The following is a 25,243-nucleotide window of genomic DNA, read 5'->3' on the forward strand; positions in this document are numbered from 1 at the left end:
AATTTTTTTTTTTTTTTTTTTAATGTCTTTATTGCAGAAACATATTCATTTAGTTATCGTGAAAAGTTCGTTCATTCGTTTCATTATCCAGCGACTGCTTTCGTTCCGTTATCGCGTAATACCTTCTGATCAGTTTTCTTAATACGAAACCTTTTCATTTCGTTTATCACAGTAATATTCTGCGCCATTTTCGTGAGTATTTTTTGTTTCGTCATAGTGCAAGCGAAGTTGTGTTAGCTTTAAAACTTGAGAGTTCTATCATATTTCGAAATTATTCGTTCCGTCGTCGTACAAAACCATTCATTCCGTCATCACAAAAATCATTCTTTTCCATTATCGTATTAATGTATTCGTTTCATTATTGTGACTCGAGCAGCTTCTGCTATCTCTTTTTTAGTTTTTATTTCTCACTCGCCCACTATCATTGCAAAACCATTCATTCCATTATCTTGAAAATTGTTCTATTCCTTTAGCTTACAAATGCATTCATTTCATTATTGTGACTCGAGTAGCTTCTGCTATCCTTGACGCTCTTTTTTAGTTTTTATTTCTCACTCGCCCATTATCATTGCAAAACCATTCATTCCGTTTTCAGGAAAATCTTTCTATTCCATTAACTTACTAATGCATTCCTTTCATTATTGTTTCTCGAGCAGCTTCCGTCATCGTTGTCGCACTTTTTGAGTTTCGATTTTTCGTTTGCCAATCATCGTTGCACAAAAGTAAATAATTAAAAGTAAGTACATACAAAATTGTCTAAACAACTGATTATTTAGTTATCATGCATATATAAAAAAATCCGTATTTTGCTGTTGTATTTCCCCACATGACTATTGTTAATTGAATTGTTCATAATTGTTTGTTAATACTCGTATAATCATAATTTTAGTTTTGTGCAATTATTGTTACACTTTTAAGTTACAGCATCAAATGAACCTTTTCGTTTTTTCGTTTCGTATCAATCATTTTCATTTCGCAATCTTCAAAAAGTTATCTCTTCATTTTCATATGGCTGATTCGTTCCTTTATCGCGTAGAGGATTTTGATACGTTTTCTTTTCGCTGCCATTTCGTTTATCGAATTAATATGTTTGTTGGAGGGAATATTTTAAAAGGATGTTTTTTGCTTAGAATCTTTTCGCTTTTTTAATTATCATGCAAATCCAAACATTCTATTATCTAACAAACTCATGAGTTCCATAATTTTTCATACCCAGTCAATCGATCATTGTGCATACCCATTCGTTTCGTTATCGTGCAAAAATTATTCACTACGTCCTCGTGCAGAATCATTAATTCCGCCATCATCGTGCAAAATATTTGTTCCGTTATCGGGGTGATGCTTCTGTTTCATCAGTTAAAAAAATCTTTCTGTTTCATTAGCTAACAAAAGCTTCATTATGAAACAAAGCCTATTTTTAACATATATTTATTTTTATTTCGTAGTATTTATTTATTTAGGATCCGAAAAATGAATGAACAGCTTACAAGCTACTTGCATCAAAAGAAATGGAAACGTTTCACAAAAACGTGGCAATAAACGTGTCCAAAATAGCTAAAAACATACTAATGTAATATTTGTATGATATTGGATGATATTCAATTGGATAGAACAACGACCGGTTGCCAGCGTTTGTTGTCTCATGCAGCTTATCCATCCCTATCTCGTCATCTATTTACTCCTACATATCTCAATTATATCATCTAACCATCTAATAAGAGGTTTTCCTCTCTTCCTTTTTCCCTCAGGATCCCTAAATAATAAAAAATAGACTGTATTTGTTTTACCATTTTTTTTCCTTTGCTCAACTGAAACATAGAAAATTCAAACTCTTTACTTTAGGAGAGATATAATAACTTTCCGTGTATAAGTAAAAAATACAATTTATAATAATTTCTTATTTTATGCAGGTAATAATGAATACATACCGTTAGCAGTTTTTGTGGTGATATAATTTATTCAAGATTTTCCATAATATTATTATCTCAAAATAATGCATTTAGTTTGGTTTTATAAGCTCGAACATTATAAAGGTAATTGTTGGTAGCACTAAAAATGTAAGCGTTTTAAAACATCTATTGAGAAATATTTTATTTTTTATCTCCGACATTAAATTACTGGTGCGTAACAAAACTGCGGCCTTATCCTTGTAATTTTAAAACCAACATGGGAGATAAAAGGAATTTCGGATCAAACAATGGATTAAACTTGCTTACATAGATGACTTTATGTGTGAAACTAAAGCATTTTTACGTAACATAAGGAGGAGAACCCAATAGTTAGGACCCCAATGAAACCATATTACTAGAAATTTCAGCATTAAGAATGGTGCGAGCTGAGAGCAATATGCAAATTGATCGAATTTAGAACCTGGATCCGCTCATTAGGAAGCAAGGACTCAGTCTCACTCATCCTAAATATATACCGTGTTTTAAATAGTTTCGGTCTCAAGAATCATCTTTTATTAAAACGATAGTGTTTCTCTTTAACTACAGGCTGATGACAGAAATATTTCAAATTCTATTTTCATAAATACGCAACTTTTTTAAAATTTGATTTCTCAGGAACTTTTCGTTCAGTTTCGCTCACATTTTGTATCTTGTCATATAAAATTGCATTCCTTTAAAGAATGCAAAAATTTTATGCCTCATAATTCAAAATTTTTCGACTATTATTAAATAAAATAATAAAAAATTATCGAAAATTATTTTTTATTGGGAATTATCTTTGGATAAATGAATTTTATATTGGATAAATGAAATATTTTCAAGTCACTATAAAAGTTCTCGAGATATAGTGAAATACCTAAAAAGAAAAGTTAACAAACTTTGGACCACCCTCCTAACCAAACTATTGGAACCATATTTCCTAGATTGCGTTCAACCCTATTTTGTGAAGGTAAAGAATCCAAATACGTTGAAATAAAAGGTACGTCTATTCAGAAAAAGTAGGTTTTCGAGTCTGATTTCGTAACTTGAAATATTGTCTTCACAAATTAATAAACATATTTGAGATCACCCCCGAGAACCATCAGGTTTGAGCCCTAATTCGTGAAAATCCGATCATTAGATCAAACGTTATTCATTGTGATTCTTTTTTTCCCCTTGGTATATAAACAGGGTGTTCCACAACAACCACTCTTATTATATTTTTTAGAGTTCTTGTCGTGATGAAATCAAAACTGTATTATACGCATTAAGAGTCAGTAACAACTATTTAAGCTAGGAAAGCGCAAAAACGCTGAGGAAGGGGAATTAAATCAAAACGTGTTTGAATGCCGAAAAAAATTAGATAAAGTTGACAAGCGACGAAACCTGAATTTAATGCTAGTAATAAGCAAATTGCGCTCAAGATGATATTTAAATAAATTTGATCAAGAAATTTTTAATGAACCAATTTGGATATTTTCATCAGCTACTAACAAAATGTTTCCCCCTCCCCTTTTATTAAACGTTAAACGCTTCTAAATCATTCGTTAAACTTTTGTCAGTGGTTTAAAAACTTTTTCAAAAATTCAGTTTTTATTCGGGTAAAAAAATGAAGAGTAATTAAAACAAATTGTTTGTAAAAGATTACGAAAAATTTTGTTTATTTTTATAAATTTTATGTTGCATGTTTAGAAATGTTAATCATCTTTATTTGAAACACATAAAAGCTAGTTATATCATGTGTTTACTATACTATTTTTATACAGATAAAGAGAAACTGAAAGGAATTGATTGATATGAAATATTAAAGCCAAATTGTTACGCGAGACATAAGGTTAAGAATAAACAATTTGTTTTAAGTTAGAACGAACTAAAACTAGTCGTTTGGCGGTCGCCACAATCATTTAAACGCCATCTATGCCACGCGGAACAATAATGGCTAAGGAAAAAAACTCATTTCAATAAATGTTAAGATGCTTAATGGTGCAGGACGGTTTGCGGAAGTAAGGTACCAATAAAACATTTTTTTTTCTATTTCTGAATTGCCGAATAAAAATTAACAGCAATTTCATTAATACAAGATGTCGACCTTTTAATGTTAGCAATGTTTTGAACTTTTGCTTCGTAAATATTCAATAAAAACTTCGCAAATAAATGTTGCTTTTTTTGGACTATAATTATTATCCATAAAAAAGTTATCAAAAAATCATGAACTGTATTGTGTTTGAACAAAAATATTTTTATTAAAGTGATATATACACATTTTTTCAACAATGAGTACTTGAACTTGATTTAAAGTAAAACGCAACACTATAAATTAATAAAGAAAAATTCTATTACAGTTTTAAAATAATTTTCAGCCCTGTATTTTTTCTTTTAGTAATTTTATTCCTAAATTCAAAGCTAAATAGTGTAAATATGGTACGAATTGTGATTTAATAAATCTATCATCTGATTTTTAAATTTCAAAAACAAATTCTATTTTAAACATCTGTTGTAATATTTGCAAAACATCTCACGTTTAATGTTAAAGGACACTTAAAAGCAGCATTAAACTTTAAGTAAAATTATTTTTTTATTTTTTTCATTTTTAGATTTATTTATTTATTTGCCTTTAGGAACTTTTTAAGATGCCGTATCATTTAACAGTGCAATTTCGGTTAGGAAAGGTGAAAATTGAAGATCATGCTTTATTAGGGTAAAATTGTAATTGTAATTTTCAATTGCTTTTTCTATTTTTCCTCAAATATTTGTTTAATTATTTGTAAATTTATTTCAAAAAGGTTGAATATAATTAAAAATAACTCTTCCAATTTTCAGAAAAACTGGTTCATAAGTTTTTTAATATAATTAGGAAAAACCATTTATAAAAGCCTAAAACTTCTATTTTTATCAAAAATATATCAAAATATTTGTATATTTTTTTTAAATATCGGGAGAAAATAGTACATGGTAACTTAAAGCTTTTTAAACCGTTTTATTTTTTTCTAAAATTTGTCAAACTTAAAGTGATTTATTTTTTAAAATTTATTTTTATTTTCATAAAACCAATGCTGTACTTTATTTCAATCTGCACGGAGAAACAAAAATTCTGCTAAAACTACCGTAGTGTATAGTACTGACATTTCTTGAAAAACACACACACACACAATTTTGATTAACAAAACAAAAATTGGTAATTTTTCCGTCAATATGGTAACGGTTTACCGAAAATTCCGGTTTTCAAAATTATAGTTCTTATTATCACATATTTAGTAAAAAATGTGAAGCTGAAAAAGGAAATTTATCCGAATATATGGTTTCTATGCCATCCAAGCTCTAGGGTATTATAATTAAATTACCGAATTTTATCACATATTCTAAAACCATTTTTTATTGCAAATTTTTCTGAAAACATGATCAAAGCGGTTCGGTAATAATTAAAAGTTTTTTGGTGTTCCCACAGAACCCAAAGCAAGGTGCTTCTGACTAAATTCTGCTAGTTTTAACCATACTTTCCATCGCAATGTGAATTACGCAAACACAAAAACAATTTTCAAAATCGAAAAACAAAATGACACATAATATTAAATAGCCCCACGGAAGATTCTAATTTTGGAATGGATCGAAGTTGTTGTTGACATATGCCTGTTTAGGCAGAGGGGGTGCGTTTGTTCTTGTTTTCCAGTGGCGCCATCTATGGCCAAGACTTCGACTTCTGCCACACCATACGTCACACTTGTTTATAAGGCGGACCCATTCATTCACCTACAGATCGTAATTTTGACCTGAATCAGAGAACGATCGATCTCCAATCCAGTACCCTCAGAGGTATTGATTTGTTATGGGAACATGGAGGACTTTGCGACTCGACAGAATTTCAACGTGCATCAGTCACCAACTACACGGGGACTCTTCGGCCGGCGGGGATCGAACCCACGAACTCTTGGACATGAACTCAGCGCCTTACCGACCAGGCTATCCCGGCTATACAGAAAATTCTAATTTTGGAAATGGATCGGTGTATTTTTGAAAAGGAAAAACGGAAGAAATTAAAAAATAACTTTTCATCTGAATGGGCGATTTTATTTTACGTTATGTGTTTCGAAAAACACTTAAAAGTAGATTAAATAACAATCTTTAGCTTATTTGTTAAAATTAAATCAAGATAATTAAAAAAAAAGTATACTTATCATTTCCCCTCCATTCACACTCTTCTGACTGTTTAATTCAGCCGTGAAGGAAGAGGCCACTTAACATTTCCCATTTTCATGTACCATTAAATATTTCAAGCGTGACAACTTCTTTTTCAATAAAGCGCTTAAAATCTGATAGATCATTTTTAAACAGCTTGTGTAACAGAAAAGTTAGAAATGCAATTAAAAGAAGAGCAAGTAAGTTTTTGTTAAGCTACTCAGAAATCTGTACTCTTTGCGCAAGTAATTAAAGATTAAACTTTTTATTTATCACTTATTTCAATTCTCGAAATTCGAGAATTTTATACCATCTTTAAAAATACTTCTTTTACACGTTTCATCTCATGTTAAAATTAATAAATGTAAAAGTGTGTAGGGAAGTGACCTTTGTACATTGAGCCAATTTAAATAATTTATTTTTAGTAATGATTAAAATAACTCAGAAATTTTGAGGGAAATAAATTATATACTTGTCTACACTGAGAAGAAAAAAAAGTATGGTCAAAACTATTAGAATCTGGTCAAAAACAATTTGTTTCTGACTCTATGGGAACATCAAAAACTTGGCAATTTTTGGCGAAGCACTTTGGTCATGATTTTTGGTAAAGTTAACAATAAAATATGATGTTATGTCATGTGATAAAATTTGGTAATTGTGGTAAAATTTAGAGAGTTTATCATGATGCCTTAGATTATGGCACAGAAACCACTTATTCTGTTAGATTTCTTTTCAACTTTTTATTTTTTACTAAATGTGTGGTAATAAGAATGGTAATTTTGAAAGCCAGAATTTCCAGAAAACCGTTACCAAATGAAAGAGGAAATTACCAAATGAATGGCTTAAATGCAATATATTTTTGTTTTATTAACCAAAAAAACATTTTTTTTTCTTTTTTTACCAGCAATGTTACTACTATATGCAGTTTGATGATCTCAGCAGAATTTTTTTTCTTTGTGTATTAACATGACTTAGTGAAAAAATTCGGTCACGCATATATACATAATTTTTTTTTCTTTCTCTTAAAATTTTGCTCTTAGATTCTTAGAACGAAAATTCTTAGATATAACATGGTATTGTACCTTGGGCAATTGGATGCTATTCTTTGGATTACACTCATTTTGAGTTACCTTGTTTTGAAACTTGCTAGCCGAATGAATTTGAATATTAGTGCAATTAAAATTTAATTTTCATGAAATTTTTAAGTGACTAAAATAAATCCTATTTATCATAAACATAACATAAAACATATTGTGATTTGGGCAATCCACAGGAAATATATTTGTGATAGAAAATTGAACAATAAGAAATTGAAAAAAATTGGATATATTTTAGTCAATTATATAAGATTTATTAGAATAATAACTAACAAAAGTTTAATATTGTAAAGAAAGTATAGCTTAGTTTTAAGTTATAAATTTGAAGAAGTACTAGCTTTTTCCTTACGAAGATATTTTCTGTAAAAAAAATCTAACATATTATTTAAAATCTACATTATTAAACAATAACGAAATAATTGAAGTCTAAAATCACTGCATTTTCTGAACTCGAACGAAAATTGTAAAGAGGCAAATAAACAATTCTTCTATCAAAATTTAAAAAATTAAAATATTTCATCATAAGCAAAACAGTGCTGAAACGCTTTTAATTTTTTTTATTTTTGGACTGAATACAGTCCATAATATATAGCCTCCGATATGAAATTTTTCCTACCGACTATTAAATTGCACTGAAGCATTATTCTAGAACAGAAATATGTGATGGAATTCAAACAAATGCTCACAGTTCCAAAATTTTTTCTCTTTTTTTAAAAAAAAACATTTAAAATATAATAGGTATACCAAACATAAGTAAGTTGTAAACAAACTCTTCTTCAAAGGTTTTCTTTTTTCCTGTCTGGCGCCACCATTTAAAGGAATGTAAACAAGATTTTTTATTTTTTATTTTAATTAATGGCTTTGAATCTTAAGTTGTCTTGTATACGATTCTTCCGAACGCCTAAACAAATTGAATTTAATAAAAATAAAAAGAAGCTCTACTTGTTTGTTTGAAACTGCATAATGAAAACAAACCATCAAAAATAAGGGTTTGTGAAGCTATCGCACTGCATTTAAATAAAACGAAAACTCCTTTGGTATTTGTCTATTTAAATCGGGTTCAAAGATATGAACGGCTGAAATTCTGTAAAAGTAACCATTATTATTACCATTATTGGTTACTATTATTATTTTTTTCAAGACATGGTTTTATGAAAACTGCAACTGCCTTTTAATAAGTCATTTAGTTTTGCCTTCAGAATTTTTGGATCATTTTAAATCAAAAGCAATGCTTTTAAAAGAAACACATTTTTACGCATTTACCATCCATGACTTATTTTGCAATTTATTATTAACATGTTAGATGCTCCATTATCAATTATAGAAACCAATTATTAGCTATCCATTATATTACAAATGTGCATTATCATCTCTTTTAGATTCAATTTCATTTTCATTTTGAAAATATACACTTTTTTATTTTTAAGAAAAGGTATTGATGTAAAATTATGCGTTCACATTAGTGATGATAAATAATTCATTTTTAAGCTAATTTCTTTAGAAATTAGTTATTATGTATTCACAGCTTAGAAACTAATTTTTTTTTAAATGCGGTTTCTTAAAATAAAGTCCAAAACACTAACATCTTAAAAATCATGAGCTTTTATTGCTTGAAAGAACAGTTAAATTAATCACAATTTCTCAATTAGAAAGCAAGGTAAAACGTTATTTCCTATTTTTTTACTTTGTTGAACTTCAACTGATGCTGAAACTGGAAAATTCATTTCCTCATTTTTTCATGTTTCTTCTGGTTTTAAAATAATATACTTTAAAACCCAATGAAGATAGCAGAATGAAGTTTGATTGTGTTTATATATTTTAGTTCTTTTACTTCAATTTATCTTCAATTTGTAAAGCATGTATCAATTTGTAAAGCATGTATCAATTTGTAAAGCATTTTCATATTTTTATTTTAATAAAAGATAATAAAACGTAAAAGAAAAATTTTTCATTTTATAAATTTGCTAAATAACGTTAAACTTTAATAGTTAGTTCATATAAAAGTATGTGTAGTTTTATTCAAAATGAATTAAAAATTTTAATATAGAATCATAATATTTTCAAATATACAAAAGAAAAGAAACACCATATTTTAAAATTCTTAAATTATTATTTTTTAGTTTCTTGCAGAAGAATTGTGAACATTTTTGTATACATTTCTCATAAAACACAATATTAAATGATAAAACAGTACATCCTTTTTTTAAAAAAAAGGTTTAAAAATATGCTCCGGATCCCTTTAAATCATATTTTCACCAAGTGTTATAAATTTATCAAATAATAGATTATATAATAAATAAATATAATGTGCATATTTTTTTATTATAATGTTTTAAATAAATATGCACATTATATTTATTTATATAATGTGATTAATAGATATATCAATTTTTAAAAAAAGTGAAATTGTATATTGTTAATTCTTACATTAAATGAATTTTATGCATGACATTTTCAAAAAGATTTCTTATTCTACTAGTAATGAATTTGTTTTCAGAGGAATTTCAATTAGGAAACAAAAATTTAATTTAAAAAGTTCAGTTTAAGAAAAAAACGCCAGATTGTGAGACTTTTTTTTAAAATATAATATTTTACAGCAAAGTAAAAATACTAAACAAGTATCCAAAATTTCAATAGATAAAAACACAATACACAGAAATGTCTTATTGTTGACATGAAAATCGTAGTATTTAATTTTTATTTTTTACCGAAAAGGATCTTGAACACTCTCCAGAAATATGCGAAAATGTACCTTGCCATTACACTTCCCTAATTGCTTTAAGTGTCGAAATAAATACAAAATTACTAAACAAAAGGAATATATTTGACAACTTCAAATTTCAATTAAAAAAATTAGTTTAAAAAAGGATTTTTTAAATTTTTCACAATGTATTTTCATTTTACAAGAAATTAAAAATAATTTAATAAAGATTCCTAGATTATTACTAGATAACACCGCAATGCACAGAAACATTTCATTACCTACCTGAAAATTGATTACGTTTTTCACCTTAAGAAAAATTCCAGAAATCTCCAAATGATCCCAGAAAAATTTTAAAATGTATGTTGTCTTCATAATTGCCCTCCATATACCCAATACATCAATAATTATTAGACTAATAAAAAGCAATAAGAGTTTTGAAGTTTTTAAAATACAATAGAAACAATGATTTGTTAGGAAAAAAAAGTTCATTAAAATGAAGCGAAGGATTGTTAAGAGTTTTTTTAAATACCTTATTTAACAACAAAATAAAAATAAAGTAAAGGAGCAGAACGAAGAAAATATACATCATGATATTTAATCGTCCTTGAAGAAAACATTTTTTCACTTGAAATCCGAAAATGTTCAAGGACTTTCCAAAGACATGCAACATCTTTTCGTCCCTTTCATTCAACCTCTCTTAACCGTCTTTAATTATTTAAAAGGATGTCCTTTTTGTTCAAGGCTGCTTTCTATTTATTTAGGGCTATAGTATTCGAGTATACATACATACATACATACATATATATATATATATATATATACAGTAGAACCCGTTTAAGAAGTTTTTCAAGGGAGTGGAAAGAAACGACTTATTAAACGGGAAAACTTATTAAACNAACCACAATAAGGCAGTGTAAATTTTATACAATTTCAAAAAGGTAATAAACTGATCACATTTTCATTTAAATTGAACCATAACATCATGCAACCAGGTTAATGAAGTACGATAATAGGGTTCTACTTGTCGCTATATTAAGCTTGTAGCTTATTTGGACTATGGCAAAAAATTGAACTATTGTAAAAAATTTCGGATAAATTTCCGGTAAAAAGTGCTGGCATCCTGTGTGCCAGTACTTTTTGCTGTTAAGTTTTACGGAACAAAAAATCTGATATACCGTAATTTTTATAGTAATATTTTTTGTAAAATTGCTGCATCACTGTAATTAAATAATATTATAACTGCAAAAATTACGACATAAAAATTTACTATAACAATGGATTTTACGAATACTGTACTCAACGTGCCAGTACTTTTTTACAGTAATTTTATCCTGAAATTTTTGCACTCTATGATATGGAACAAGATACTCCAAAATTTCTGAAATTTGTGGAGAATGTCACTCAGAATTTAAAGTCAACAAACCAAAAAGGTTTTCGAATGTTATGATGACATAATATAAATTTTTAGCATAAAATAATTTCAAATGTATAATGTTGTTATAAAAAATATCAATATGCACTGTAAAAATTCTAGATCTAATTATTGTATAAAGTACCGGTGAGGTGGGTGCATCATCCGTAAAATCCATTTTTACCGTAAAATAGTATAGCGTATTTACAAAGTAATATTTATTTAATTAGAGTGATTCATTGATTTTACACTAATTATTACTCCAGAAATTTACGTTATATCAAATGTTTGTCCCTCAACATGTTCCTGTAGAAATGAATTTTACGGTAAAAATAACCGGCATTCTAAGTGCTGGTACTTCTCGCGCTAATTTTTTACAGTGTATATTTTAATCAAAATAAATCGGAATAATCGAAATAACTCAAAATAAATACCATTCTATTCGGTAGAAAAGAATCTTTGAAAAAATATTTGCCATTGTAATTACTTAAGAAATTGGTGATTGGTGATTGGTGATATTGGTCTCCCCCCTCCCCTTTTGAAGATCCCTAAAACTTTTAATTATCAAAACTACAAGCACATATTTGAATTTCATGATCAATCATTCATGAAATAATGCCAATTGTACCCACACAAAATATGTCCCAACCTCTCTTAACCGTCTTTAATTATTTAAAAGGATGTCTTTTTAGTGATAAAGGGAAAAAATTTAGAGCTGGGTTCTTTTCTGCATAACTGTGATTTTGAAATTGCTCTAATTCTGACTCTAATAATCATTATTTTATAACAAAATGCATATTTTTCTGATTGCTTTAACTTAGCGGATCTATTTATTTAAAAAAAATAATTCTATAAAAATGGTTTGTTTTGTAAAAAAATAAATGTATTCAAAATTTTTGTTGCCCAGAAAAGAAACAAATTTCAAATTTCTCCTGTCCACTATAGTTGGTACAAATTTTAGGTCAATAAAATTCTACCAATTGAAAAAAATACTCGATCATGAAATTTTTAATCATTGTGAAACGTTATTAATACATATATATATATNNNACTATTGTATATATATATATATATATTTGTAATATATATATATATATATATATATATATTTGTAATATCCTGTCCATTACAAATATATATATGTCTTGTCTTGTCTTGTCTGAATCTTTGTTTGCAAAGTACTAACTGCTTAGTTGTGGGGTCTAATTAAATTGAGAACCTTAAAAGGAATAATTTTTTTCTTCGCCAAGAAATTTGTAAACACTTTCCTTTTGCATTTACCATCTGGGAACTTTTTGTATCAAAAATTCACGAAAAACAAAATTTGACTGGCGACAGAGGAACCACAAAACTACATGTGGTTCACTGAGAATACCCTTAGGGCTATACCCCAAATTTCTTATAAACATCAAGTGTACGTAGCTCTTCTGTAGAGTTAGGGGTTAAAGTTGACTTTCACACGAAGTTAACCTTCTTTCGATGCAAGAAAGGTAGAATTAAGCAATTTTCTGGAGTATTTACCCAAATAAATCATTTAAACCCGGACAGTCAAGATAGAACGCTTATAATTATTAAGGAGTATCTTGTTACCTGACGCCAACCTGGATATGCTATAGACAGAGTCATCTAAATCTATTAAAAAATCTGTAGTCTACTTTAAATAAAGATTTTCTCATATGTAGAGCATTTTTTTAATTAGATGGTATATATATTTTTATTACCATTAGAACTATTTAATTCGAAAGTGCTTTTTTTTAAATAAATAAAACTCATTTTATTATTTTCCTCTATAAGATTAAGAAATTCCAGATTGCAAATAAGTACTAATCATATTTCAGCGACAATAGCCTGGTCAATTGAAATTGTGGATTGCAAATATGGTCTGGTCATATTTCATTTTTGAAAAATCAGTTCAAGCACCACCATCTTAAATTTTAATCCAGGTGAATTTCATGAAATTATAATGAACGTCATGAAATTTTGACACTGCATTCCTTCTGTTCCTTAATTTATTCCTATACTTTTTACGTTAATTTCTGAAAACGTCAAATACGTTAATTTCTCTCAAAAAAAACTAACTCAGCGTTGAACCATAATTGAGGTGCCTTGAACCACAATAAGGTTCGAATTTTCTACAACCTTATTTAAGTATTAAATTGTACCATAATCTCCTTAAATTTGAACCATACTTTCGTATGTTCAAAACTGGAGTAATGCGGTTTAACTTAGCACTATATTGGAATTCATACTGCGAAAAAATATATGCAAAAACTATTAAAAATGTAAGTTAAATGCATAAAAAGTAAAGATTTATTAACGTAAATAAATAAATAATAATAATAAAACAATGTTGTTTGTTATCAAACTTTAATGTTTAATTAGATGCCATTTCCTTGTTATAACTACAGTAGTTTATTTCGCTATGCCAAAGTCAAATTATACAGAAATCGTAAATACAATTATCCACCACATGAAATTGAGGCTCCAGGAGTCTAGAATGTTTAATACACTTAACATACAAGTAGCTAGTATGTTTAACATCTAGTACGTTTAGTACAATTAAGCACTTGAAAGCATCAATACTGATCATTTTCCCTCGGTCATAATTAAGAAATATTTTAGGGAAAGTAAAAATCGGTAAAGTAAAGGAAAAGAAATTAGAATTTTATTGTAAAAGGAGAAAAATAATTTGGAACGCGTAATCAAAAATCTACGTAATCCAACTCCTCATCCATTCGCAGTCCCGCCATTTTAAATTAGCCATACCAGAAAGTATGGAAAACAAATTATGAGATCTGTTACTATTCTATTTGATAAACGGCATTGTCATCAAAATTATCAGATATATGATCAAATGAATGGTATTTTCTGAAGAATAGATTGGTTATTTTATCATGTTTCTTCAGAGTATTTCAAGAAAACCATTTTTCTTTTATATTTATTTTGCAGTGTTGTATTTATACTAAATGTTTAGGTAATAAGAACTACAATTTTAAGAACAAGAATTTCCTATAAACCATAATAGTAATGAACTGAAACATTATCAAATAAATGATTCAACTCTTTGAAGGACTCCTTTCAACCCTAATCACAAAGTAAACAAAATAATGTAAAAAATTCATTTAAATAATTTGTTAAACTAGAGTTAAAATAGAATTATTCTGACTTTGTGAAATTTTATTTTTAAATACATTTTCGGCCCCTCAAAAAGATAATACTATAAATGTAGGTGCTCATAATCAGAATTCTAGTTTATGTTATGGCCACAAAAGTTTAAGCAGTACACACTGTACACGACTGTAATTCAAGCCTACTGTAGAGTTAACCAAGATTAATATGAAAGAAAAAAATTATTTCTTAGTTAATTTTTTAATATTTAAATTTGAACCAAAATAATTTTAAAAATGCAATAATACGTGTTCTAATTTTAACTAACTATTTATGGGCTGAAGAAATACTAAATGTAATTTAAATAAAAACTAGTTTCAGTTCTAACTAATTAATGCATTGGTTAGAAAATAGTATGGTCCAAAATGCCAGAATATGGTAAAATTTACCGTGGCTCTATGGGAACACCAAGAATTTTTACATAAGCACTTTGGTAATGATTTTTTTATTAAATTTACAATAATATATAATTTTATAATCTGTGATAAAATTTTGTAAATTTGGTCATTTTTGCCTGATACCTTAGAGAGGGGCATAAAAACCATTTATTCGGCTAAATTTATTTTTCAGTTTTATATTTTTTACTTAATCTTTGGAAAATAAGAGCTATAATTTTGAAAACCAGAGTTTCTGGTAAACTGCTACTATTCGAACGGAAAGAATGCTAAATGAATGGTTCAAATACGATATATTTTGATTTTATTTACCAGAATTACGTTTTTTTTTTTCAGAATTATTACCCTACAGAATAGTTATTTTACCAAATTTTTCTTTTTTGTGTACAATGCCTGCGTTGATAATATGAAAATTATTATTTTTTTAAATAATTTTAAGAACTAAAAAATGGAGAAGCGTGTTTCAGTTAATAATAGATTCATTGTTTTAACTGAAAAATTTAATATTTTTGATTATTTATTTAGTCTGAAATTTTAGTTGCTTTATTAGTCTGCCTTAAACTTACTTAATACACTGTAATAAATAAATTCTCTAATTTAATAAACGGTATTTTAGAGTGAAAAGTCAAGCAAGAATTAAATAAGACCGTTATACTATGTTTTTAAAAGGTTTGAAAAGTTTACTTTAGATAGTATGAAAAATAATTAATTGAAATTCTTAAAAAAATGAAGGAAAAAAATCACAAGAAAACTATTCAATATGATAAATATAAACAAGTTATCGTGTAATCAAGTTTAAAAAGTAGGATGCTAGATAAGCTAACAATTAGTTTTCTGTTAATTTATTAATACCAACAACAACAAGCTCCAAAATTTCTAACATTGTAAAAATGCAAAATCACTTAATATACTTTTAAACGCATAAATAGACTCAAATATAGAAGAAAAAGATAAATAACAATATTATAAGACAAACAGAAGGAAATTGTTTTCAAAATAACTCTTGTCGGAAAACGCGCATTACATTAAACGCAACAATTCTTGATCCAAAAGGATTTCCCTAGGAATGAATACTCGACAATACAGTTAGAATCGAAATTTTCAAAACATGGTTATTCTACTTTATTCAATTTCGGACATGACGGCAAAAAAAAGCCATAAATTCCCTTTCCATTTCATCTGCGGTAGGTTAAAGCTATATTTTCCGTGTGGGTGAAAGACTAAAAAAAAATTATATATAATATGGGAAGTGTGTTTAACTAGAAAGGATGAAACGGTAGAATTTTAAGGTATGTAGATGCGAATGAGAATAAGGAGTACGACATTTTGAGTTAAAATTGAAGCTAATTTGAGGGTATTTATTCTTTCGTTTTTTTTTTTGAAAAACCAAGGTGTCACTTATAGCCTTCAACGAATATTTATGTGCATTTTTTTCCTTTTATTGTTTGAAAAAGCTTGGACGGTGTTCCTATGGAACTCCCATAGTCTCTTTTTATCTGACCGTCTGGACTTTACACTTCTCTTTTTTTTTTTCGGCATATTTTTCATGCAACACTGCTTCTGCTGCATTTATTATTGAAGAGGTAGTTTGGAAAATAAAGTACCGCGTAAAATTGTAATTATTTATCCCACCAGGTTTTAAACTTTCATTATTTATTTTTTTTTTACAAAAAGGAAATTCAAATTTTGAATCAGATGCTTGCTCTTCCTACAACCACTTTTGATTATATGTGCTTTCCTCTTCTTCTCATATAATTATCTGTGTCTCCAGAGTTATTTTTCATATTTTATCATTATTATTTCCAATAGTTACCCTTGATATACATCATTTGCCAAAGTGAACCACTCCGCATGAACACACATGTAGAAACGGATGCAGCAACGGAGAAACCAAATACCAAACAATAATTAGACAAATACAATAATGACAAAATTCAATTTGTCTATAAGTCTTGTAGTTGTTTCTTTGGTTACTAATATCTTTCATAAAATTCTCAAAAAAAGCGTAATAAATTTCACCCCGTTTGGCCTCCTACACCTCGGTTAATTCAAGATAGTGTACAAAAGGTGAAAGGTTATAACCATATTGGGATTAAAGCACCGCTTTTAAAACATTTTTCAAATTTCCTCCAATTATTTAAGTAATCAACTGCTCAGGAATGGGCCTCAAAGTTACGGCTGCATTATATAAAGTTGAATAAGATTTTGGAAATGATTTTGTTTTTGCTATATTTAAAGCTTCTTTTATAAGAAATTTCACACCGTTTTACTTTTGGCGAAATTAGTTAATGACCTTTGAATTTTAATAAAACTTCAGCTTTTCACAAATTTTACGTCAATTCTAATGGCATGTTAAAAGTGCGCCACAGATATATTGTGTTTTTTAGGTACTATTTAGTAAGTATTTTCTGAAATATAAACCTTTATGTTTCTCTGTTGGCTTGATTAGATTTCGGCACTCAAAATCTGAAATATAAGTTTTCTTACATAGAACTTTGAATGAACTTATGACTCTTGTGCCAAGTGTCAATCATAAGTATGTCGTAAGAGTTGATGTGGAAACAGAAGAACACAAAATAAGTGTCAATGCTGAGGTTCACTCATGGCCCAAAAAGCATTGACAATATGCAATTCGATGCGTTTTTCTCAAAATACCAAAAAACTTACAGTTTTAACCTCCCAAAAACTTAAAAATAAGAGCACACATGTCTAATAGTTTTGCACAAAGGAACAACATATCCCGAAAATTTCAGCAAAATCAAAAATACCACTCTGCCTGACTCTTAATATTTTCTTAATATTTAATAAGTAATTTTGTATGTTAATCTGTCTATTTTCCTTTTTAATGAATTAAGGCTATCGAATTCTCAAAAAAAAAAACTAAAAAAATAATTTTAAAACAATGGTTTCTCAAAAGGTACCAAGCTTTAAATTTCTTTTGCTTGATATAAGTCTCAATAGCCTGCATTGGCCCTATTTTTTCTCTTTTTCCCTTTTTTTTTACCTAAGCCCTCTCAAAATGAGCTATCTTAAGTTAATTAGTTTCCAAGGCTAATACCGTGAAATAAAATTCTTCCACTTTGTATTGATATGAATGTTGTATTGATGCAATAAACACAGTTTTCTAAAAGCTTTGATCTTGATCACTGTCTTTCAAAATGGGATGAACATTTTCGGATTATAAAAATTCCTCTTGCAACTTGCAGAAGAAGCTCTTCCGCTTACTTTAGGGAGTTCAAATATCACAAACATACAATAAACACCATTTTCTCATGAATGTTGTTGTTGTTATTCATTTATGTGACACTAGAGCTGCACAATGGGCTATTGGCGACGGTCTGGGAAACATCCCTGAAGATGATCCGAAGACATGCCATCACAATTTTGATCCTCTTCAGAGGGGATGGCACCCCTGCTTCGGTAGCCCGACGACCTGCACGCTAAGTCGAGCCCTTTACGGTAGAACAGTTTAACGAGGACCCATACCGCACACCCTCGGTCCCTACGCAGGCTGATCCAAGTGGTCACCCACGCTAACACTGACCGTAGCCAGTGATGCTTGACTTCGGTGATCTGCTGGGAACCGTGTCATGGCGATCAGTCCACTGCGGGACTCTTATGAATGTAATCATATTAAAATGAGGCAGTATATTCACTTTTTAACGTTTCCAAGTCACTTACAACAGTTAGAAACTCTTAGACTTACTTTCATTCAAATGTCATATTGAACGTTATTTTCTTATGTGTGTGATAGTTATGTTTAAGAATGAGGCAGCATTTTCCCTTCTGAAGTTTATAAAAGACTTTTAGTAGGCAGAAACTCTTCTGCTAACTTTAGTTAGCACAAATGTCATACCAATACTTCGAAAACTATTTTTCTAAGTATGTAATCATTTCAAAATGAGGCAGTAATTTTACTTCTCAAAGTTTTAAAGGTACTTGTAGTAAGAAAACTCTTCCTCTTACTTTAATCAGTTTAAATTCTTTTAGGTACGTTGAATATCATTTTTGAATGCATGTGATCGATGTTTTTTTAAAAAGAAATGACAGTTTTATTTCTCTAAAAGTTTCTGAGACACTTGTAATAGGAAGAAATTATTCAGCTAACTTAAAGTTGGTGCAAATGTTTTATTGATATATTGAACGCAGTTTTCCTTTGTGTGTGATTGCGATACTTAAAAATGAGGCAGTAGTTTTACTTATAAAAGTTTCCAAGGTACTTGTAGTGAGAAAAACTCTTCTTTTTACTTTAATCAGTTTAAATTCTTTTAGGTACAATTAATACCATTTCTGAATGAATGTGATCGATGTATTGTAAAAAGAAATGATATTTATATTTCTCTAAAAGTTTCTGAGACACTTGTAATAGGAAGAAACTATTCAGCTAACTTAAAGTTAGTGCAAATATCTTATAGATGAATTGGACGCCATTTTCTTTTACATGTGATAGGGATATTTCAAATAGAGTCAGTAGTTTTGCTTTAAAATCTCCAAGGCTCTAGCTGTAGGAAGAAGCTCTTGGCCTTGCTTTAATTGGTTTAAATAAAACGATGCAAAAGTACTTTCTATTAGTTATGATCATAATCTTTCTATATAAGTTAGCAAATCTGGTTTGTAAAATATTTCAAAGTTCATGCAATGTGATAAAATTACATAATAAATTTAAAGCAGAATGTGACCGAATTTTTTTCCAAATATATTATTTTTATTTTTATTCTTATTTATTGACTAGGCTCGTATATATGAGTTTCTTGTGAAATTAAACCAAACCAGTATATATATCTATTTTTATATCTATTTATAAATGAACGAGAATAAAACAATGGGAAATTTTATTAAAAACAAAGTGAAGTTTCAGGAGTACTTCATAAATTTTCTGAAGCCTATTAAATCAGTAAGAATTTTTCTAACAAAATTTTAACTACTGAAATATTTATGAGGAAGTAACAAAAATTGGATATATTTCAGTTTAAAAATATGATGTTTCTTAGATAAAAATCTACCATAGCTTATATATTAAACTCCAGGTTGACTTTATCCATCTGAATAATATTTAAAACAATGAGAACAAGAAAAACGTGATTTTTGTTACAATTAATATAAACTCAGAACTTAATCAAAATGAAGATATTATGCCTCAATGTTGACGGGGGAAAACGCATATTTATTAGTAACATGTACATTTAGATCAGATATTTAAAATAAATTCTGTCATTAGTAATCTGCATAAATTAGATTTGCGATGCTAACTTGAATACTTTAATTCACAAATGTATTTTTTTTTTCCATTTTCGTGCAAGCGAAAATTTTTGTGAAATATAATCTCATCATATTTAAAAAGTTGAATCTCAGTTTTTGAAGCAAAAAAATATTACAATGTAATTTGATGTAGGGAACGTATTTCATGTAGCCAATTTTCCTGTGCTAATAGCAACTTAGTGAAGTCTTAGATCACATCATTAGATCATGCATTGATAGAGAAGTCTTGGATCATTTAAAATCACGTGCGCATTGATGATAAATTTCCCCTTTACTTATCCTTAATAAAATTTCATGATACATTTAAGCGTTTAAATAAATTAATCTCAAAGCTCGTATTTTTAAGTTGAACTCCCTAAAAATGTTTTTAAAGATAATCTTAAACAGCATTTTTAATGTTGGCTTGATTCATTGGTTAAATTTCCACGTGGAGAAAAAAAATTCTGGTAAAATTTCCACAATAGTAGTAAAATTATAAATTGGTAGTAACATTTCTGGTAAAGAACCATAATTCTTCTCTTAAGAACCAAGCTGTATTTAAACCATTCATTTGGTAATTTTTCCGTTCACATAAGACGACTTACCGGAAACTCTAGTTTTCAAAATAAAAGGCGTTATTACTTCACATTTAGTAAAAAATACAAAACAGAAAATTAAATTTATCCTAAAAAATGGTTCCTCTAAGGTATCTTAATAAAATTATCAAATAGATTCCGATAGTTATTTCGTCTCTTATGCGAAATTTTTGTTCGAAGCATATACCAGGAAACTGGTTCGTGATATTTGAGATTCCATTTTTTATAGTGTGTATGTCTGTCTGTAAGAGGCAGCTATTACTATCATAAATCTTTTTTTTTTCTCAGTTTGATTTTGTGACCACTATTGTGTACGTTCTGGCTCCAACCAGTGCTATGCTCGGTCACAAGTGTACATCAGAGCTGTTAAATTGTTATTTTATTCGTAATATAAGCTAATGTCCATATCAATTTTTTTTAAATCTGACCAAAAGCTCTGGAGATAACTGACCGAATCTTGAATTTCTCTTAATTTTAAACACCAGTGTACAATTGAGTGCATAAGAAGAGAAAATAATTTAAATCTTGGATGCACTGTTAAAGTATAAAATTTCAAAAAAATATGTGAAAAAAATTGCAAATATTCTAAAAATTAAATTTTATTCCTGTAGAAGGCTTTAAATCTCAAAAATATTTTGTGGTGTATAAAAATATTTTTTTATAAAAACCGTTATTTTTATTTCTTGTTATGATAAGCTATGAAAATTATCACGTAACAACAATTGAGTATAATTGAAAAAAAATGGTTGATGTATCAGGTGTGCTCTCAAAATGATGGATTTATTTCGTGATTAACAATTATTTTCCCAGAATGAAAAGAAGGACTGAAACAAGTTATCAACCATATCAGTTTAACAGCAATTGAGCATTACACGCATTTCAAGTGCAGAAGTCTTAGTTCATTGCCTACAGGAATGACATAATACCAAAAATTAAGATCCATTGTAGATAATCATTATTTTAGAATAATTGAGCGTTAATGTATCAATTTGTTTTTCTTTCAAAAGTATATTGTTGACAATGGATTGGTAATTATTAATGCTGCACAAAGCATTTACCAAAATCGTCATCCGTGTTGTGATGTCAATTTAGCAAGTTGAATAATAATGACTGATGTGGTTTATGTGAATAAACTTTTTTTTTCTTTTAACCATTAGTTATTTCAGTCCTTTTTAGGAAGTGAGAGTGCACTTTTTGTGAGAGTGCATCATAAACTCAATATAAATGTGACATAAGCTATTTTTAAGTTTTTCTTTCTTTCCAATTTTGTAATTGACAGCACGTATCAAGCATTCGGTTTAAATTGTAGCCTTTTGCATTAATTTAACTGTTCGTAATGTCTAGAATAAAGTGTTAATTTGCTTAAAAACCTATTAATTAATTTATTTGTATTAAATATTTTAGTTTCATGAAGTATTTCAGTAAATACAGGTAGTGTAATTTCTTTTTTTTTCATGGAATCTCACGTAATTTTAGTACTTTTTCTTATAAAACAAATAGATTCAAGTTCGAAAGTAATTACTTTCAAGATCAAGAAAAAAAAATGATAGTTTCTTTAAATGTATATAAATCAATTTATTTGCCTTCAGCATAATATAAACATGTATCTCAGAATGCTTTTTTCGTTGGAATTTCCCATTAATTAATGCTTTTTCTGGCATTCTCTACTTTTACAAATAAAACTAACAATTTTAAAATTGGGCAAAATTTTTAGTTGATTTCACGCCATTTAGGATTAACGGAATATTATTGTAAAATTGCAACTTGGGCTCCAGAGTTACGGTTTCAACGATAATCATTTAGATCCCAAACATTGTATCAAATTTAATTATCCGATATTTAAATTAAAGTCACTGTTCCTAAAATAAGTGAGTTGCATAAGTCGCTTTTGAAAAGCAAACGGATTAATGATGCAAATTTTTCCTACTAATGCTTAATCACATTCAATACAATTTTGGAATCTTTAAAGCAATTGACCGCCAATCAAGGCAAGCATATCACAACTCCTAGCTTTCTCTAGTGGAGCGATTGGTCACATTAAAAACAGTTATACACCGAATAAAAATAGCGAATATTGGCCCATTACTAACCTGATATCAATTGATAACGTTGCAATCATTTTATTACAAATTCTTTAATAGGGGCAACCACATTCGATTGAGTTTTGATTTCTTCTGATGGTGAGGTTAGATGTAAGGCAATCATGCTATGCGCCTAATTAAGATACAGAACATTGGCACACTATTATCCTGGAACAGAAGATCTATTTACCATTACTCATTTTAGTTTCTATAATATGGTGACTATGGTCCTATGATATGGCCCTACATTTCTTTAGGGGGAATTATTTTAAAAGTGTACCTGAAAAAGTTATTGATCTGAAGCAAATTATATTATTGATTTGAGGCAAGAAATCCCTTATAACTTTGCTATCATTGATTGGATGATGTTATTATATGTGAGAGCTTTATTGATTTCCGTTTTAATGTGCTTTATTAATTTGATTGTGAACGTCAATTCTTAATGCAAAAGCGCTTCAATGCCCTTTTAATATTGAACCATAGTATCATTCACAATTGCTACAAACTTAATACGTTGTCAAGTTTAATCATATTATAAGCAGATTAAATTTGATTACACAATTGATTCTGCTGCTCAAATTGAATGGGAAACTGGTCTAAATTGGCTTTTGTATGGTTAAAGTCGTATAGTTGAAATTGTATGGTTAAATTAATAGTTAAAGGTATTATATGGTTAAATTATTATTTTTATTGGTACTTTGGTTCAAAACACCGATAATGTTAATATGATTCAAACTTAAACCAATTTTTCTAAGAATGTTCGAACTTTTTTTTTCTTGTTAAAAAGTTGGCCTACATATTTGAATACTTTAATAAGTATGATAAATTTATTTAATGATTTAGTTTCACTTTAAAATCTGAAATTATTAAGAGACTTTGTTACCATCTAGTCTAACAATAATTTGAGTTCTATTTATAGGCATGTTTAATAAAATGAATACGCTTTACTAACTTATTTATATATTTAATATGCCTCATGCATTTTACTGTTTTTATAATAATTTCCACCGCTGAACTATTTATAGCTTGAATTACTTATCAGGGATTCTTTTTCGTTTTAAAGAAACATGCACTTTTGGCGTTATTATGCCTTAGTTTTACTTCATCCTTATCAGTTTCATGCATCGATTTGCATTTTTAGAACTAGCACGCCTACGGGTATAAATCTTTCGTTTATTGTTATGATTTACGGGGGCTGTAAAAAGTATGCCTCACGCACCCTGATAAATTTATTGTTTCACCTTTTTAAACCCTTTTTTTTATTCAGAAAAAAATTTTTTTTTTGTCTAGAAGAATCTTTTTAGATTGCATAAATTATTATGGAGGTAATGCTTTAGGCATTGTCTTAAAAGAAAGTACAGATTCGTTTTGGAAAGGTTACCCAAAATGTGGTGAGGGTGTCTAATAGGGAAAAGCTTCACTTTTCTTTTATTCATTTATTTATTTATTTTCCATTGTTTGGCTTGCAAGTTTTGTTTGATAATAAATGGGAAAAAAACAATCAAAATTGAAGTTTTAACAATTTCTTTCTAAAACATAACGTAAAAATTCATACATTGATTAAAATATGTAAAAAAAATGCACACAGTAAAAATTCCTGATCAAATTACTGTATGAAGTACAAAATCCATTTTAATCATAAAATATTATATTGTAATTTTTACAGTAATATTTATTTAATTACAGTGGTTCAGTAATTTACTGTAATTATTACTGTAAAAATTAAGGCTTTCAGATTTTTTGTTTCGTAAAATCTCCCGGTAAAATTGATTTTACGGTAAAAAGTCCCAGCACCCTGAGTGCAGGTACTTTTCACCGGAATTTTTTACAGTGTAGAATGAAAATTCATTTGCAAGAGAATACCCAAATTGTGAGTTCTTTGAGAATAAATTATTACATACATGAAATTTTTTTATTAACTGCAACATTACAAAATATCCTCAAGTATGTGAGCAAATAAAGCTGATTAATTTCCTTAAAATAGAGACTGGAAAACATAAACAGGCAATGATTCTCTGAAATCCTGATTTTCCATTTCTTCTATGAATTTGCCATTGAAATCTCAACTTTTCTCTGGAAAAAATTAATTCATAATTATTAAAAGATGAATATAAATAAGCAAACAAATAAAGAATGGGAAAAAAATGTATGTTTCAAATTATTAACGTTGTTTGTGCAGATTCTTAGAATCTTTGTAAAGCTTGAAATTGAAGAAATATGTACATGGGAGTTCGCAAATTAATTTTAAAATTAGAAGCAACACAAACTTTGTCAAAATATGATGAATTATTTTCGAGGTTGATCTAAACAAAGAAGGGAATAGAATAAGCAAAAACAAGTTTAATTGTCAACTCGAACTGAAATGGGTTTGCTTTTTATTATGCAAAAAAGTAAGATTTTTATGAATTAAAAAGATTTTGATGAATTAAATTCATTTTTGTGAGCGTGATCA

General features: G+C 28.3%; 2 long non-coding RNA genes across 2 annotated transcripts in view; one reads left to right on the forward strand and one right to left on the reverse strand.

Annotated features, from left to right (window-relative positions):
* The window catches only part of LOC122269372 (uncharacterized), a 65,278-nt gene that overhangs the window by 38,080 nt on the left and 1,955 nt on the right, over nt 1-25,243 (forward strand). The window lies entirely within an intron of this gene.
* Nucleotides 24,682-25,243, reverse strand: part of LOC122269371 (uncharacterized) — a 38,640-nt gene continuing 38,078 nt past the window's right edge. Inside the window, exon 2 of the long non-coding RNA XR_006225149.2 lies at nt 24,682-24,864. This is a non-coding gene — a long non-coding RNA (uncharacterized lncRNA). The remainder of the gene's footprint in view (nt 24,865-25,243) is intronic.

Source organism: Parasteatoda tepidariorum, chromosome X1, assembly GCF_043381705.1.
Source record: "Parasteatoda tepidariorum isolate YZ-2023 chromosome X1, CAS_Ptep_4.0, whole genome shotgun sequence".
Classification (NCBI taxonomy): Eukaryota; Metazoa; Arthropoda; class Arachnida; order Araneae; family Theridiidae; genus Parasteatoda; species Parasteatoda tepidariorum.